We start from the raw sequence: 12847 nt of genomic DNA, 5'->3' as shown, positions 1-12847 counted from the left end.
TTACGGTAAGCATATGTTACCGTTATTTTTTCACGCTCTAGAAAAGACGTGCTAATGTCTCTGAGATACTCCCTTTAGTTTCCCAGGTGTGATCAGTCCTGCCCTTCTCTGTTGTACACGTGGGATCTTGACGTGGGACGGGCTTGCTGAACTATATTGTAAATGTCCCTTCACGCGTCTGTCCCCTGCCAGACAGGGCGCACCTGGAGGGCAGGGACTCACCTGTGTCATCTCCGAGTTTCCCCCAGCACCGTGTCTGGCACAGACAGGCTCTCAGGAAATAGTTATTGGATGGAAAAATACGGAGGCTCTGTGCTGTGGACTCAACTGTGTTTCCCCCAGAATTCGTATGTTGACACTCTAATCTCCAATGTGACTGTATTTGGAGACGGGCCCTTACAGAAGGAATTAAGGTTTAATGAGGTCATAAGGGTGGGCCCTGGTCTGATAAGGTTAGTGTCCTTATAAGAAGAGTCACCAGAGATCGGTCTCTCTCCACTATGTGAGGACACATAGGTGTCCTCCAGAAGGTGGATGTTTACAAGTCCTTGATCTTGGACTTCCCCGATTCCAGACGTGGGAGAAATCAATGTCTGTGGTTTAAGTCCCCCAGTCTCTCGTATTTTGTTAGGGCAGCCACACCAACTAATTTCTACACACTGCAAACAGACACAGGACCTTCAAGCCATCTGGTAGCTGTAATATCAGTGCAGCAGCCAGTGTGGGCAGCTGGCAGTGGGAGTCGAAGACCCAAGAGTTTCTATGGGGCTTCTGGATCCCTCAAGAATTCGAACATTCTAGAGTCTTGCGGCATGAGGAGTTCCTTCTGAGATCTAACCCAAACCAACCCCTCCTTGCCCTCCTCTTCTCCCGTACTAACTACACCTTTAGCCAAACCAGGTCTGGCCAAACTTCTGCCCCAAACCAGGCCTGAGGCACTGGGCTCCCCTCCCTGGGATCCTCTGTGCACTTCACAGATTGTCCTCCCTGAAGCAAAGTCTCTCTAGCTGGTCAGGATTGACAGAGATGAAGGGCCATGTCAGCTTTCTCCATCTGCCTCACCCCCTGACCTCCGACCTCTGACCTGAACCAAGGACCACGGTGTCCCCTTCAAATTCCATGCTACCATATTATGCTAATACTGTCAACTTTGGGGAGTGAAGCAGTAATAATGATAAAAAGTGCTTGCGTGATGGGTACTCCTGTAACTACATTAAGGTTTTAAAACGGCAAATACACAGCTCAGCTGGGCCAACCCCACAGGAGTGACTGGACGTTGCTTTAACTGCGATGGCCAGATGGGATTTAGAAATTAGAAAGGAATGTTCTCCACTCTGCGGAGAGGAAAGACTCTTATCCCATGGCCCATCTTGACAGCTTGATGGCTGCTCTTCTCCACCCAGCCTGGATAATTGCATAATTAATTGCATGCAGGTAAGTCACCCAGAGAAGGTGTTAATGAGGCCTGGGGAGCCCTCCGCCCACTCCCCTGGGAAGCTCCCAGGCTGGCCTCTGCCAGAGAGGAGCCACCAGCGCCAGGTCTGCACCCACACCTGGTCACAGCTCAGCCTGAGAGCCTGGTGGCCCTTGCTGCTGCCTGATGGCTCTGTTGGGTCAAGTCTGAGGCTGCTCCTTGGAACCAAGGCTCTGCCAGGGTTGTTGAAGTCAAGATGTCTTCTTGCCTTGAGGCTGGAAAGAGTCAAGGGTTTCCCTTGGGGCTCGGGCCATTCCCCCTTTGGGTTTTGGAGACACTTCTGGAAAACCAGCCTCCATTTCCTCTCCCTTAACCCCCCCTCAATGGTCCACATGGCCATGCGTTCACTTGGGGTCTGATGCACCTGTGCCCAGGCTGAGCCCTAATCAGCCACGGTGCTGGGGAACCGCGGCAACCCCACCCTGGGGGCTCTCCGCCTTCAGAGAGCTAGGCCATCGCTCAGACGGCTTTCATCTGGAGTGGGTGTGCCCTGTCATGGGCCCTGGTGCCGTTGGACCAAGTGCTTTGGGTGCTGGGAAAAGAGAAATGCTCCCCAAACTAGTTTTGATTCTCTAAATTACCCTCCATCACCACCACCATGCTGGGACTCTGGAGCCTCCTCTGTGAGGCACAGATTGCCAAGTCTGCTGTTCCAAGTCTGTTCTCCCCAGTCTGCTGTTCCACAGTCTTCGCACACGCAGCCACCGGTGCTGAGGAGCAGGAGTGGAGGGGTGGCTCAGGGTTGTTTTCAAGGGGCAGTGGAATAACTACTCACACCACTGGTCTCCCTCCCTCTTACTTTCTCTCTCCCTCTGCAGAAAATTCGGGGACAAAGCACACAGTCTGTGTGTGAGCAGCTTGTGACCATTTGCCTGTGAGCCTGGGATTACCTTAGCACACAGTACAGAACCCCAAGCTGTGGGGAAAGCTGGCGCCCTCCCTGTAGTACTCTTTTCTTCCAACATACCCCTAAAATCGGCCCCGGAACCCTGGCTTTGGGCAACACTATTAAGAAAAGCGACAAGTAGAAGGGGAAGAGGTGGGCACCCCTTGTGGAGCTGAGAAAGGGGAGTGGCAGGGGTCACAGGGGCATGGAACTGGGTCAAGGAAAAGGGAGTCACTTGGAGGGTGGGACCCAGAAACTATTGAAATGTCACAGAACAAAAGCGGCCATCTGGCACCCCTACAAGCCTCTTGGGGTGGTGGCCAAGTTCCCTTGTCCACATGGGGAATCTAAGCAGTTAGCAGGGCCAACTCTAATGGCTGCCTCAAGCAGCAACGCTGACCCTGTCGCTGTATTGTCACCAAGTCCCTCACTGGCAGCACCGAGTCAGTCTCAGTCCCCGGCACCTTGCCCCACTTCGTGCGCCTTTGTGGGTGAATTATTTCAGCCCATCTATTGAGTAGCCAGCAAACTGGGCTGTGGACCAAGTCAGAGAGAGCCTAGAAGAAATCTTCAGATTCCCAAGAACGCACCGTCCTGGACAGCCTTTCCTCTGCCCGTACACTGCTGCGCACACCGCAGGTGCTTAATTCTTGCTCTAAAGAGCCTGCCACCCCAGCATGAAGAGTTTGGATGTGCACAAAAGAACTATTTCTGACTTGCTTCCGTGATTAGCAGAGACCCCGGGTTAAAATTGCTTCTCCTGAGCCTCTACCATTAGGAACTAATAAGACCCTTCCAGTAGCATCACCCTGGAAACCTGAGCACATCAGCCCCCAATCCCAGATCACAGCAGAGAATGCGGTTGGCATCCCAGGACCACATGCTGATAGCATGGAGGTCCCTGGAGAACCCACTCTGGCCTGTGCCGATGGTGACTTATTGTTGATAATATTAGTGTTTTTGGTGAACAGGAAGAAATCCATTCCAGCATAATTAATCCGACTGGAATTTCAGATGGCTGGGGATTTGCCACATTCCAGATTTCTTTGGTTCCATGGGAGGAAAAAAACGAGTTTTTTGTTTGTTTCTTTTACGCCACATAAATGTGGCAGGGAATAGTAACCTAGGGTAACATGAGAATGTTTATTAGATCAGTCTGTGGCTTTCCTGCCAACCTTGTGAGTTACACGATGATGGGAAGACTGAGACCAGCTCCCCAGAACATGGGTCTTTGCAGCTGGATTTAAGGCGAGGCTTGGTGAGTTAGCACCCGGGGCCTCAATGCCACAGGTGTTTAGGGAGAGGCAGGGTGAGTGTGTGACAGGCGACAGGCACGTGGAGCGCAGAGATGGAGGCTACCAGTGTTCACGGAGTCTTAACGGAGATTGGAAAGGAAACGACCCCTCCTGGAGCAGGATGACTCTCTTTAGAGAAATGTCCCCACCTTAACGCACACCACCTCCAGCGAACACTGCGAGGTCAGTGTCACTGTTACCATTTTGCAGACGACGACCTGAGCCTCAGAAGTTAAGAAACTTGCCCAGGGTAGGACTCGACAGAGCTGCTTCTCCCTCTGGAGCCCTCCTCGGCTCTTCCCCCTACAACCGGAAAGGACAGACTGCTTCCATCTAAGCTCCTGATAAACTCTGGCATCGGGGAACCAATCTTTCCTCCTTGCAAACAACATTCAGTTTAATTTGATAAATATCGATGGAACCTTTGTTATCTACAAATCCCTGTATCCAAATATACCTGAAATAAAAAAAAAAAAAAAAAAAGCACAGGAATAACCAAGTGAACACAGGGCCATACTGCCCGGGCAGGCCCCTCCGTGGGACGTGTGTGCCAGATGGAGTTAGCGGCGAGGCCGCTCCCAGTTCTCCAGGGGGGCGGGTCTGGCATTTCATCACTGGAAAAGGACACTTTCCGCACTTCTCCCCGTTGGACCAAAACCCAACGTCTAGTGCTTTTCCCCAACTCATTACAAGATCCTCCTAAGAGTTTTCTTCATCTGTATCAGTTTTCTGATCTGAAAAATGGGCCTAATAATAACTACCCTGCCGGGCTTTTGTGAGCAGGAAGCAAGATGGTGAATGGAAAACGGCACAGTGCCTGGCCCAAGTCTGGGCTCAGAAATGTCTGTTCCGGCTCTTTTCCTCCTTCCCTGGGGACCTGCTTTTGTAGCCTCTCAGTAAACGTCACTTTACTCTTCATTCTCTTTTTTTTTATTATTATTTTCAACGAAGATTGATTGCATATGTTCCATACCACAGGTGTAGAGTCAGGCCCAGAGATACAGTGAACAACACACTCAGTGGCCCACAAGGTAATGTAAAGAATGGTATGCAGGGGCGGGGGAGGGTCTTTCAGACCCAGAAGAAGCCAGTTTCTTTCATTGTCTGTCACAAACTTGCTGGACTAAGTTTTGTTTTCATCACTTTTATTTTGTTAATTTTCTGTCTATGCACCAAGATAAAACTCATTTTAGATAAAACTCATTTCAACTTCACAAATATTTAGAGAAATAAATTCTCAAAGAGAGACCCGATGAGTTGGTTATAATTTAACTCTGCTAACTTTGCTAATAAAAATATCATAGGCTTTTAGAATCCTGAGAACTAACATACCCCTTTTTACTTTGGCTGTTGGGAAGCTCAAATCTATACTGAATGTCCAATTGATTAATACTTCACATTTAAATTTTAACTTTACCTTCCACCTTGTTTCTGATCTCCATTGTCTTAGTTTATCCCATTCTAAAGAATGTTTTTTTTAAGGGAAGTTGTCTCAGACCCTCAGTTAAAATGAGCCATAAATTATAAATAATTTTGTGAAAAATGAAGAGAATATCATCATAGAAATCACCTGACACAATAGCCAAAAGGTGGAGGCAACCCAGGTGTCCACTGACGGATAAGTGGATAAACAAAATGTATTGTATACATACAATAGAATGTTACTCAGCCCTAAAAAGGAAGGACCTTCTGACACATGGATGGAACTTGAGGACATTCTGCTCAAAGAGATAAGCCCGTCACAAAGGGACCAATACTGTATGATTCCACTTATCTGAAGTAGAGTAGTGAAATTCATCGAGACAGAAAGAAGAATGGTGGTTGCCAGGGGCTGTGGGAGGGGGGCGTCAGTGTTTAATGGGGACAGAGTTTCAGTTTGGGGAGATGAGAAAGTTCTGTGGATGAATGGACGGTGGAGATGGTTGCACACCGTGAATGTACTTAATGCCACTGAACTTGACATTTATGAATGGTTCAAATGGTACATTTTATGTTACATATATTTTACCACCATTTTTTAAAAGTTAGTGTAAAAAGAAGTCACCTGAAAATGAACATTGTAACACTTTTGTATTACAGAACATGCCCCGGGCCAATTTCTGCTGGGGTTTTTCGTTTTGTTTTGTTTTTGTAGTCGAGGGATCTCGTAGTAGCTTCCACGTTTTGGTTTATCTACCTCCTACCAAAGTAAATTGTGTTTTGACCTCTCCGAGGAGGTGTCTCTTGTGCAAATGCTGACTTGCTACCCGACGCTCCACAGCCATCCCGAGTTTTCTATAATTTGATGAGCGAGCAGAGCTGTGTCCCCAGAGCAGACGGGCATTTGTTGAGCAGCAGGACAGCGGCTGGAGCTGGAGCACCGGGCACCCCCACCCCCTGCCAGCCAGCCCACAGGCCTCGGGAAGGAACACCGTAAATGTAGGCTTTCAGCGGCAGCAGCGACTGTCATCACCGTTTTATTTTATCTTTGGCCTCCAGGTATTCACACTGCTTCCTCGTTATTAGTCATATTATATCATCAGCCACAATTTTGCTTGTCAGTCGGTGGGGGAGGAGGTACCATTGTACCACAGGGGCACTGAGGAAAGAGAAAGAAGCAATCTCGCTCCGGGAGAGGAGGAAGACGAGGGGGTGACTGCACGCCTGGTGCTCTAACTGTGCTGGTGACAGACGGGAGCCAGAGAAAGGCTTCCTCTGGCCAGGACCTCATACATACTCGCTGTCATCTCTGGGGGCCCTTGAAGTGAGTTTTACTAAAGGTGGACAGAGGCCGGGCCACCCTGTTGACTGGCCGTACTTGTGCCTGACTCAGTTTTACTAAAGGTGGACAGAAGCCAGGCCACCCTGTTGACTGGCCGTGCGTGTGCCTGACTCAGTGGGTCTTACGGAATCTCTCCTGAGTGAGCCAGAGGTGACCATGGTCACCCTGAGGCTGGGCAGGGGCACAGTTGCCTTGACAACTCATCCTAACAGCCCAAGTGCAATGGTGGAGCCAGGTGGCCTGGATTTGAGTTCTGGCTCTGCCATTGGCAAGCTGTGTGATGTGGGCAGGTTGCTAAACCTCTCTGAGCTTGATATGGGGAATGAGATGCTATTCACGATAGCTCCTAGCACGGTACCTGATACCTTTTCACCTTCCCCATTCTCCTCCCCGTCATCATGTGGGGAAAACTATGCTGATAACAAGACTCCAGACCCCCTCCTGCGTGCTCAGCGCCTTCGTCCCCACACTTCCCTCCATCGATGGAGAGGACAGCCTCTACGGGACAGTCATGACCGTACCTTCTTGGAACCACTCTGGCTGGTGTCCTGCAGAGTCAGGAGGACTAATTCCTAAGGACTTGCCTTGGACATTCTGCTCTTCTAATCTCTGCTGACTGGCAGGCTGCAACCCAGACAACAGGCGGAGAGGATAATATGAACAAAGTATTAAATACAGAAAGTGGCCATGGGCCACCCTAACTGGGGGCAATGTGTAGCAAGTGAATTTAGTTCTATGGACGATGCACGGGGCAGTGTTCTGCAGACAGTCAGCTTGCAGTGAATACCGGATCCCTTTCCAACCCCTTCTTTCCTTCTGGAATGTGAATGAGCCACTTTCCATGTGTAAGAATTGGCAAGCACAAAGCCCAACAGAAGAGCAATAAAAACAATGAGCCCTTTTTGGATTAAACAGTGAAAAGAAGAGTAGCCCCAGATGCCAGTTACAACGAGACTGCAACACAGATGACAGGCTGCCCTGTTACGAGGAGCCCATTCTAGCCTGCAGCGGTACCGTGAGTCTCAGACCCCATCAGGACCCGAGGTGGTGAGAACTGGATGTCCAGTGACTTCGGCAACTGTCTGACAACAGGCTGGTTGGTGGACAGGGAAGAGACAGAGGAATGTTCTTTGAAGCAGCTCCTCACACAAGGTTTCCATGCTGTCGTGGTGCAGAAGGACCACAGACCAAGACTTAGACCAGCTGTGTTGCAAGCCTTGCCCACCTGACCTCTGTCGAGCACCTACGTTGGCCCTTCCCTGCCAGTGCCCAGCCCCCTAGAGGCAACGCCTCTCCTGACTCCTGCCACAATTTTGCTTATTCTTTTTTTTTTTTTTTTTTTCCTTCTTTACCCTTTCTTCAATTTTGCTTATTCTTGAACGTCCTGTAAAGGACGTTCTGTGTCTAACTCTTCTGTATCTAATTTCTTTTGTTCAGTATTATGTCTGTGAATTTCATCCATATTATCAGGTACATCAGAAGTTCATTCTTTTTTTGTCATTGTGTAGTATTCTGTTGTGTGAATAAGCAACAATTTATTTATCACGTGAGAGCTGTTATGTTCATGCTTGTCCATGTGTTTTGGTGGACACGGGCACCCATTTCTCCTGGGTATACATTTAGGAGTGGAATGTCTGCTTCATACTGTAGGTCGAAATGGTTGTACCAATTTACAGTACCACAGGAGAGTCACTTACAGTCTTACCAATATGGTGTCATCAGTCATTTTCATTTGAGCCATTCTAGTTAGCCGCGTGACTTTGAGCACTTTCTTCACCTCTTCAAATTGTATACGTTATGGTTTTAACTTGAATTTGTTTTTGATGGTTAATGATGCTGAGCTCCTTTTATTAATAATTCCTGGTCCTTTGGGTACCCCCTTTGGTGAGGTACCTCTTCAAGTCTTTTGCCCATCTTTAATCCAGTTGCTTGTCTTTTTCTTTTGGATTTGTAAAGATTCTTTATACATTCTGGATATGAGTCCTTTCCTGGATATATGCAATGTAAACATCCTCTGCAGCTTGTATTTTCACTCATTTATTGGTTTCACTTGATGAACAGAAGTTCTTAATTTTGATTAAGTCCAATTTATCAATCTGGTGGGTTTTTTTTTTTTTTTTTACAATTAATGGCTTTTATGTCCTATTTAAGAAATCTTTGCTTATCTGAAAGTTATGAAGATATTCTGCTATGTTTTCTTTGGGAAGCTTTTTTGTTTTACCTTTCTCATTAGGAATATAGTTCATCATGAACTAATATTTGTGAATGCTATGAGGTAGGAGTCAAGATTTCTTTCTTTCCTCATGGATATCCAATTCAGCATCATTTATTGACCAAACCATCCTTTCCTTTACTGTCTTGCTTAGGTACACTTCTTGTAAATTAAGTAGCCATATACAAGGTGTGATCAAACAATACGGTGAATGTCTAAATAGAAAAAATGTATTACAGTAAAAGACACATTGCCATTAATCCCCCTCAAAATACTCCCCCTCGCTTCGAACACACTTATCCCATCGTTCTTGCCACTTTCTGAAGCAGGTCTGGAAGTCCTCTTTCATAGTGTCTTTAATTACACTGTTGTGGCTGCCTCGATGTCCTGAATCATTTTGACTTTGGGGAACAGCCAGGAGTCGCACAGTGCCAGATCTGGTGGATGAAGACACACCATGTTTTGTTTTTAACTTTTATTTATTTTAAGTGTTTTTTTCCAGGACCCATCAGCTCCAAGTCAAGTAGTTGTTTCAAATCTAGTTGTGGAGGGTGCAGCTCACACTGGCCCATGTGGGGATTGAACTGGGAACCCTGGTGTTATGAGCATCATGCTCAAACCAACTGAGCTAACTGGCCGCCCCCATAATGTTTTTATTTGACAGAAGTTTCTGTACCGGAAGCGATGTGTGACACGGAGTGCTGTCACGATGGATGATGATTTACGGCACACTTTAAAACACACTGTCTCTCAACTGTAACTCACACCCAACTGACTGCACTGAACAAATTGAAAGTTGTCACACACTGTTACTAAGGTTCCACGCACCACTTCCCGTATTGAAGATCCCTCCCTTTCCATTGGATGACACTCGGCAGCAGCATTCACCGTAGTTTATGATCACAACGGAAAGGCTCCGTGTCACACATCACTTCTGGTACGGCAATTTCTGTCAAATAAAAACATTACGGTGTGTCCTCATCCACCTTATTCACCAGATCTGGCACCATGTGACTTCTGGCTCTTCCTCAAAGTCAAAACGACCGTGAAAGGTAAACGTTTTGAATCAATTCAGGACATTGAGGCAGCCACGACAACGCAACTAAAGACACTCACGAAAGAGGACTTCCAGAACTGCTTCAGAAAGGGGCAAGAACAATGGGATAAGTGTGTTTCAAGCGAGGGGGAATATTTTGAGGGGGATTAATGGCAATGTGTCTTTGACTGTAATAAATTTTTTTAAATTTAAACATTTACGATAATTTTTGATCACACATTGTATGTGTGGGTCTGTTTCTGAGTTCTCTATTCTATTCTGTTGGTCTGTGTCTTTTCTAATGGCGATATCACACTGTTCAATTACCTTTGCTTAATTATGCTTGCCTTATAGTCAGTCTTGATAGCTACTGGAATAACTCTTCCAACTTTGTTCTTTTTAAAAATAGTCCTTGTTGTTCTAGGTTGTTCACAGTTCCATACAAATAAGTTTGGCAATGTCCGTTACAAAAACACTGCTGAAATTTTGATTGAGATTTCATTGAATCCTATAAAGCAATCAGGAAGACTTGACATCATAACAATATTAAACTTTCCTATCCATAAATGTGGTATATCTCTCCATTTACTTAGGTCTTCTCTAATCTCTCTTAGCAATGTTTTATAGTTTTCAGTATAGGTCTTGCACATCTTTCAAAAGATTTATTCCTAAGTATTTTATATTTTATGCTATTGTAAATTTTTTTTAATTTCGTTTTCTACTCCTTTGTTGTGTGTATATAGAAACAAACAATTTCATATGTTGACATTTTGTCCAGTGATCTTGCTATATTCATTTATTAATTGTAATAGTGTATAGATTCTTAGGGGTTTTCTGTGTACGTCATTATGTCATTTGAGAAGAACAGTTTTACTTCCTGCCTTTTCCAATCTTTATACCTTTTCTTTTTCTTGCATGATTGCACTGGCTAGGACTTCCAGTACCATACTGAAGAGGAGTGGTGATAGTGGACAACAAGAGGTAAATGCTTAATTGTTTCATTTGTATTAACAGTCTAGTTTTTAAATATACCCTTTATCACATCATTAAGGAAGTTTCTTTTTTTTTTTAATTGATTGACAGTTTTTATCATGATTAAGTGTTGAATTGTATCAAATGATTTTCTGCATCAGTGGGCATAGCCATATGTTTTTTTCTCCTTTATTCTGTTACTATGGCAAATTACATTGACTTTTCAAACATTAGACACACCTTGAATTTCTGGAAAAAACTCTATTTGGTCATGAAGCATTAGCCTTTCACTGTTTCTGTATTCGATCTACAAATGTTTTGTTTAAGATTTTCATTTATGTTTATGAGCGATATAAGCCTATACATTTCTTTTATTGTAATGTCATTGTGAAATTTTAATATCAGGGTTTTGCTGGCCTAATAAAATGAGTTGGGAGGTGTTCTCTTTTTCTCTGTTCTCTACAAGAGTTTGTATAAAATTGGTATTATTTCTTCCTTAAATGTTTGGAAAATACCTGTGAAGCCATCTGAATCTTAAGTTTTCTTTGTGAGAAGGTTTTTAATCATAGATTTCATTATTTTTAACTGTATAGGGTTCCTTGGATTTTCCATATCTTCTTGTGTTAGTTTTGTTAAATTTTAGTTTTTAAAGAATGTGTTCATTTCATCCAGGTTGTCACTTCTATTGCCATAAAGTTGTTCATAATATCCTTTTATTACATATAAAATGTCATGGGACGTGTCGTAATGGCCCCTTTTTATTTCTGATATTGGGATGAAAAAATGGGGACGTTATTTTTTTTGTTTTTTCCCCTTAATCAGTCTTGATGAGATTGTCATTTTCATCAATCGTTTCAAACACTTAAGGTGGCTTTGTGAATTTTTTCTATTGTACATCTATTCTCTAGTTCATTGATTCCTACTCTTGATTGCATTCTTCCCTCCACTCTGTTTAGGTTACATTTACTGTGTTTTGTTTTGTTTTTAGTTTTATGAGACGGAAGCTTAGAGTATTGGTTTTCAACCTCCTTACTGTCTAATTCACGTATTCAAACTAAGGTTTCCACTTAAGCCCGTCTTGAGCAGCTCCTCCTGCGTTTCAATATGTTTATTTTCATTATCATTCAGTTCAATGGATCTTCTAACATCCATTGTGATTTCTCTTCTGACCCCTGGGTTTATTCAGCGGAGTGTTGCTTAATTTCCAAATACTTGGGGATCCTGTCCTTATTCTTCTGTTGTTCATTCCTTGCTTGATCGCACTGTGGTCAGAGAACATGCTCTGTGTGATGTCAGCCTTTCGTCGAGACCTGCTCCATCCAGCGTATGGTCTATTTTGGTAAATGTTCCAGGGCTCCACGTAACCCCTTTGCTGCCCTGGAGTCATTGAGATTATGCATTTTAGCATTTAGTCATTTATTATTGTTTTAAATCATCAATATTACCCAATATTTGCCCTTTTCGGTGTTCTTCATTCCTTCCTGCAGTTCAGTGCTTCCATCTGGGTCGCTTTCCTGAAGAACTTTCCACCTTGTAGGGTTCCTTGTAGGGATGATTTGCTGGTGACTAATTCTCTTCCCTTTTACTTGAAGACATTTTTGTTTAGCATTCATTTCTGAAGAATATCTTCTTCACAAAGGTTGGCAGAGTGTTTTTTTCTTCCAGCAATTAAAGATGCTATTCCATTGTCTACTGGACTGGATTCCAAAAACGTGAACTGCTTCACGAATCTGCATGTCACCCGTGGGGGCCATGCAGTCTTCCGCGTGTTGTTCCAATTTTAGCATAGCGCTGCCAAATCAAGCACATAACGTAGTCTTTCAAACATTTAGACTTGTCCTTTAAAAAAAAATCTTTCCTTCCAGCTTCTCCTCCAGTTCCGTCCTCTAAATGAAGAGTAGATAACGTCTCCCACACCCTCTGGGTGTTTTTTTGGTTTGTTTTTGGAGGGGGTGGTTGCCAAAGGGCCCTAATACCTAATACCTTCCTCCCTCACCCAACTTCTGAGGAAGCTAGGAAGCAAGTGAGCAGTGCCAGCTGCAGAGAGCAATGACCCTTTTTATTTTGGACACAGGGGTCCCCAGTCGAGGGCGGCAGGGGATATTTGGAACGGGGGCACTAACTCCCACTTAATGAGGGCCGACCAAATGCCCAACACCATACCGGGCACGTCCCACACATTTTCTCAACCAACTCAGAACCCCATCCTCT

At 44.9% G+C, this 12847-nt stretch overlaps 1 pseudogene; it reads right to left on the bottom strand.

Annotated features, from left to right (window-relative positions):
- Nucleotides 1-12342: 12342 nt before the first annotated feature.
- On the bottom strand, nucleotides 12343-12442 carry LOC148759000 (U6 spliceosomal RNA; annotated as a pseudogene).
- Nucleotides 12443-12847: the final 405 nt, after the last annotated feature.

This window comes from Rhinolophus sinicus, chromosome 1, assembly GCF_057876585.1.
Source record: "Rhinolophus sinicus isolate RSI-liver-muscle chromosome 1, RSI-T2T, whole genome shotgun sequence".
NCBI classification, from domain to species: Eukaryota; Metazoa; Chordata; class Mammalia; order Chiroptera; family Rhinolophidae; genus Rhinolophus; species Rhinolophus sinicus.
The sequence above is the reverse complement of the archived record's forward strand: the minus strand, read 5'-3'. Positions and strand labels throughout refer to the sequence as shown.